This window comes from Gouania willdenowi, unplaced genomic scaffold (genome assembly GCF_900634775.1).
Source record: "Gouania willdenowi unplaced genomic scaffold, fGouWil2.1 scaffold_275_arrow_ctg1, whole genome shotgun sequence".
Taxonomy (NCBI): domain Eukaryota; kingdom Metazoa; phylum Chordata; class Actinopteri; order Blenniiformes; family Gobiesocidae; genus Gouania; species Gouania willdenowi.
In genome coordinates, this window is record NW_021145033.1 from 828,824 (window position 1) to 835,076 (window position 6,253).

Consider the following 6,253-nt stretch of genomic DNA (forward strand, 5'->3'; position numbering starts at 1 on the left):
AAAAAAATTAAACAAGGCAAAAGCAACTGTGGATTTAATATGACTTTATTTTCACTGCTCGTACAATATTAATCTAAAATATATATTGTTTCTGAGAACAAACCAGTAATAATTTAATCATAATTTAATTTATACTCAAAAAAGTTGGTTGTGACGTCAGCGCAACAGTTGAGATGGTTGCCAGGTTGAGTATTTTCCCGCTGATTGTGAGATTATAAAATAACTAACTTAGTGATTAAACAGTTTAACGTTGGTTAAAGGTGATATTTATGTTTTATTTGGATGATGAACGGATGGTTTTTGGAACGTTTCTGTGGATATTCAACATATTTCATGCGGAGAATCGTCGGTTATATCTGGCAACCAGCTAGAGTCAGGAACAAAGCAGTGAAATGGAGGACGGACAGAGCTGGATGATGACTACCGTTAAACTAGAAGAAGAAGAGGAAAAGGAACAAATATTATTGAGGGAAATGAAGCTGAGTATGAGTAAGACGGACAGTGATGATGATGATGATGAAGGCTGCAGGAGGAAAGCTGTGCTGGAGGAGCTTCGTCATCCCGACCATGTGTGGGACGGAATGTTTGCTCCAAAGATGGAGAAAAGCGGAGAAGAAGAAACGGAGGAGTTTTCAGATGTGTGCTCTGTGAAGGAAGAGGTTAGAACACTCCGTGTGTTTCCATTCATTCACTCACTCACTCACCACATTCATCCGCTGTTACACACACACTGGAGACTAGTTTAACTGGTGACCCACTTCATTCACACTCACATTTCTCTATCAATATGTGACGATGTAAAGGTGGAACAACCTGTGTGTACTCAGTGGAACACAGAGAACAAACTACAGAAAAACACACTTTATGTTAATGAGCTAAGGAGTGGGCAGGGACCGTCTACAAAGTCACACCCCCAAAGGAAGCGTCAACAATAACACCAATAACCCTGTGGACAGTCTTTATTAGGGCTCTCTATTTATGGCAAGCCCTTTTAACATTTAATAAGTCTGGCGGACATGTAGCAATTTAGTTTTCACTAGTGGAAATTACATTTGAACATGTTCAAATGTAATTTTGACATGTTGAAATGTTAATTCAAGATATCTGTAAAGCCATTTTCACACGTAACAAATATATTTCAACATGTCAAAATGTCATTTCGACATGTAGAAACTGAATTACAGATATCTGCAATTGAATTACAACATGTGGAAATGCGGTTTCGGATATTTGGGTGGGTCAATGACGTCATTTCGGATATGTACTCAAAATTACCATATTGATTTTGGATATGTGGGCGGGAATGGCCGTCGTGTATCATTCCATTGGCCGACTGTTTCGGTCGCAGATGACGGTGCCAGTGGCTCGCACCGTATGTGTTTTGAAGTGGAAGACGTAGAATATGGCGGAGCAAGTGATCCTTAAAATTCAAGGATGTCACTGTTACTCTGCAACAGCTCCTGTCTGGCTCGATTCGCCACATTAAAAATTCGAGCAAACGCAGAAACTGCTGTCTCAGTGTCTCAGAAGACTTTTATTTTGTAGAGACTTGACTTGGACTCGTAACCAAAGACTTCAGACTTCTTTCTTTCTTTCTTTCTTTCTTTCTTTAACATTTATTATTAGAATGATGTTTAGGAATTTACTGGACACTTTGAGTTATTTTAAATAATAACACCATAGCCAAATGTTAATATCCATGTAAAATAATACATACAATAGTACATCTTATTTTTTAGGACTTGCAGAAAGTAATATGTTAACATTAATTGGTCAAAGTTGTTGTCTGTTAATGGTTAAATAGTTAACTATGATCATCCCTGATTTAAAAGAATGTTTTTAAACTGTTTTAAAGATGTTTTTTTTCTCTTTTCTAGCAATGCATGTCTAAACGTTTTGATGGATCACAACAAGCTTTGGATCTGAACAGTATTCACACAGACACAGGTAACCACACCACATCTTTTGGCCTTAGATTATTCACAATGTTGACCACTTCCTTTGACATCTCAAAGGAAACACCTTGGATTGTGAATGTGTTGTTTTATATAGTGGAAGTATTTATCAATCACTGCTTTTTAAAACACAATCTAAATGGTTTGTGTTACTGGGTTAACAGGCTGGAAGCACCAGGTGATACTTTCATATACAGTTTACATTATTGTGGTTAGAATTATTATTCATTGATTACAGTTGGTTTCATAATGTATTATTATTATTACTTAAAATGTGGTTTAAATATTTAAGATCTTAAGAATTGTGTTGTTTCATTACAACGTATGACTTGTAATGATTAGGGTTTGGTGCTGAAACCTGGAACGAGAATGGGAGCAGTTCCCATGGAAACGCTAGTAAGTGGGCCCAATAAGAACAAAGATGTCGGTGTCACACATTACTTGACACACATGACGTTGTTGTCGCTGCTCAGATCATTGATCAATGACCTCATTTCTAACCGTAGCACATACACAAAACATGGCCTGAAAGAAGGTGCGTGACATTATCCTCCATAAATAAATGAATGTGTGGGAAACGCTGATGTTAAGTTTATCTAATAATAGTTTATTTGTTGTTTTGAGTTAAATGTGTTAAATTTGACTCTGGAAATAAAAGGGCATTTTGATATTTTGAAGTTAGTTTAAAGTAATAATTTTGCACCAGAAGCGTTGAAAAAGTAGCGAGTAGTAACCGATACCCAACCCTAGTAATAATGGAGCCCACCTGATGTTTGTCTTGTTTTTTAACTGCCCTAGTGATGCGTTTCCATCTGCTGAAGCACACACGACTGAATGTGGTGAACGTTCCTCAGCAAGCTGCCATAAACCCAGCATGACATCATCTCTTTCACCGTGGACGTAAACGCCTACACAGTGAGTTCACGTCTGATCTGCCACTGATTAGGAAGCTTATTTGTAATATATAGGAAATAAATGAGATGATAGATATTTAGTGTATTAGTGTTAACTTTTATTAGGTTTCTTTATTTCAGGATCATGAATTGTGATTAATTGTAATTGGACTTTAGTAATTGAGAATGTAATTGTAACTGACTTTCAGAGGATAAAAAAATAATTGTAATTGGATAAAATGTTACTGTCATCGTAATTGAAGATGTAATTGTAACTGAAAAATGTAATTGACCCCAACCCTGCTCACAGTCAAACTAAAGATGAACTAAGGCTTAGGCTGTGTCTGAATAGTCCCTCCTATCTCCTTTCCTATCCACTTTTCCTTAACCCTGTGGAAGATGTCATGGCGTTAAGGAAAGGTGTTAGGAGAGGAGTTAGGAAAAGGTGATCACGTTTGTTTTGACGATCAGACGCACTTCCACTAGGTGACGTAATAATCCTACGGCCACGCCTCTTTTCCTCAGAAAACGCTCTTTTATCACGGCCACCACTTAAACACTTCCAGGTGTTAAAGGACAGTGGATAGGAAAGGAGATAGGAGGGACTATAGGGACACAGCCTTGGTGTGACCTATATTACTGTAATATTAACACCATAGAAAGTCTCTAACCTTTGAACCCTGTGGTCCTCATTCATACTTGAACAGTTTGTGCATCATCAACGACCAGCTCTTCATCAGAATGGCTACAACGGAGCAGATCAGCAGAGCTTTTGTGCCCCGCCCCCTTCCTCCAGCCCAGTGCCCACCCTCACTGCCCCACAGCAGGAGATGCTCAGCACCTTCTCCCTGAAGTCAGACATGAACCTGGAATGGTCCCTGAAGTAGTTGTCCTCTCCTAATGACGTCTACCAGACTAGGATGAATGTCACAGCTCACTGGTAAACACTGTCTGTGTGTTGCAGGTGTTTGCAGGACAACAAGTGGGACTTGAACAAAGCAGCACAGATCTTCACTCAGTTAAAAGTGACACGACTCTAAACAATCTACGTCATGGTTTAAATGTGCTGATGTCTAAAGTAGCAACTGTTTCTGTTTCAGACGGTGGGAAAGATCCCAGACGTGTCGTTCCTAAAGTAAAACGTCTTTGTATTTTTGTATTAAATAAAGTCAAAGTGAAGCGTTTGATCAGATATTTGACCTGAATACTGTTGGTAGTGAGTGTTTTTGATAGATTACGATGGAGCATTGTAGTCAGTAAAAAAAAAAAAATCAGTTTTCCAAATAATTTTTTTTTTTTATCTGTTTTCCGAATTATTATTATTTTTTAATTCTTTTTCCGATTTTTAAAAAATTGAAATCCGTTTTCCGAATTAATTTTTTAAAACCGTTTTTTCCGAATATTTTCACTAAAATCAGAGTTAATAACTTTTAAAATATATTTATTTTCAAAGGAAGAAGAAAAACATTATGGTTCAATGTCTGCTTAAATAATTTAATTCTCTTTTTTAATAAACATTTTTTTCAAATAAAGTAAAAGCAACTGTTGATTTAATGTGATCTACAGTGACTTTACTTTCAATGCTCATTAAATATTTATTAATTAGATTTTTTGCTGTTGTTTCTGAGAACAAACCATCATAATTTAATCATAAATTAATTTATACTCAACAAATTTCCTCTAAAATCCATTAAATCATCCACAGACCAAATCCTTCAGACTGTAACTACTTTATTCACTCTTAAATCACCATTAAACACATTTATTCTGACTGGTTTGTCATAAAGTTTATAAAAAAAAGTTGGTTGTGACGTCAGCACAACAGTTGAGTGGTTGCCAGGTTGAGTATTTTCCCGCTGATTGTGAGATTATAAAATAACTAACTTAGTGATCAAACAGTTTAACGTTGGTTAAAGGTGATATTTATGTTTTATTTGGATGATGAACGGATGGTTTTTGGGGCATTTCTGTGGATATTCAACATATTTCATGCGGGGAATCGTCGGTTGTATCTGGCAACCAGTTAGAGTCAGGAACAAAGCAGTGAAATGGAGGACGGACAGAGCTGGATGATGACTACCGTTAAACTAGAAGAAGAAGAAGAAGAAATATTATGGAGGGAAGTGAAGCTGAGTGAGACGGACAGTGATGATGATGATGATGATGATGATGATGATGATGATGAAGGCTGAACTACGTCATCACGACCACCTGTGAGATGGAATGTTTGCTCCAAACTTAGAGAAAAGTGGAGAAGAAGAAACGGAGGCGTGTCCATCCAACCCAAGTATATAAAGCAGCGCCACCCAGCGGCAAAACCTGGTGTTTTTCAAAATAAGTTAAAATATCTGTCAATAAAATGTAAATAATTCCTCAGGTTCAACCAAACATCACTGGATTTATTTAAACGGTGTTATTTACTATTTATCACAAAGTCAGCATGTTACTATTTTATTTTGAAAAGGTTTGTAGATAAAGAAAAAGGCTTGAAAAATCTATTTATTTATATAACTGGTAAACACTGGGTAATCTACGTCCGCTATTCTCAACTGGTGGGTCGGAGCTCAAAGTAGGTCTTGAACCTGTACTGGTTGGGTCGCAGACAGCTAGTCAAAAAGAAATAAATACCTAATGTCTCTCATTTAGACTTGTCTCTTAATTTGAAAGAAACATTTTTGACAGGCATTCTGCGAATAGCATGTTGCACATGATATAGATTTATATAGTTTTAAAAAAAAAATATATATATATATATATATATGTGTGTGTTTTTGAAAAACTACATTTGTTTGGTAGAATTCTAAAAAAAAAAAAAAATGGGTCACGATTTAATGACTGTGGTAATATTTGGGTCCCAGGGTGAGACCAGTTGAGAACCTCTGATCCATACAATGGAGCATTGTAGTCAGTAAAAAAAAAAAAAAAAAAATCCGTTTTTCGAATTTTCTTTTTAAATCCGTTTTCCGAATTTTCTTTTTTTTAAAATCCGTTTTCCGAATTTTCTTTTTTTTAAAATCCGTTTTCCAAATTAAGTTTTGTTTTAAATCCGTTTTCCAAATTATTATTATTTTTTAAATCCGTTTTCCGAATCAATTTTTTTTTTATATCCATTTTCCGAAGTAATATTTTTTTAAAACCGTTTTTCAAATTAATATTTTTTTTTAAATTTGTTTTCGAATATTTTTTTCAAAATCCGTTTACCGGATTAATTTTTTTTAAATCCGTTTTTCGAATTAATATTTTTTTCAAAATTCGTTTTCCGAATGAATTTTTTTTTTAAATCCGTTTTCTGAATTTATTTTTTTTAATCCGTTTTCCAAATGAATATTTTTTTTAAGTCCATTTCCGAATTAATTTTTTTTTTTTTGAATCAGTTTCCGAATTAATTTTTTTTTTAATCCGTTT

The 6,253-nt window shown here is 35.2% G+C and overlaps 1 long non-coding RNA gene across 1 annotated transcript; it reads left to right on the plus strand.

Moving 5' to 3' along the window:
* Positions 1 to 370: 370 nt before the first annotated feature.
* LOC114459232 (uncharacterized) lies at positions 371 to 4,053 on the plus strand. Its single transcript, XR_003673278.1, has 5 exons — positions 371 to 659; positions 1,878 to 1,947; positions 2,754 to 2,870; positions 3,556 to 3,731; positions 3,813 to 4,053. It is a non-coding gene; the product is annotated as an uncharacterized LOC114459232 (long non-coding RNA).
* Positions 4,054 to 6,253: the final 2,200 nt, after the last annotated feature.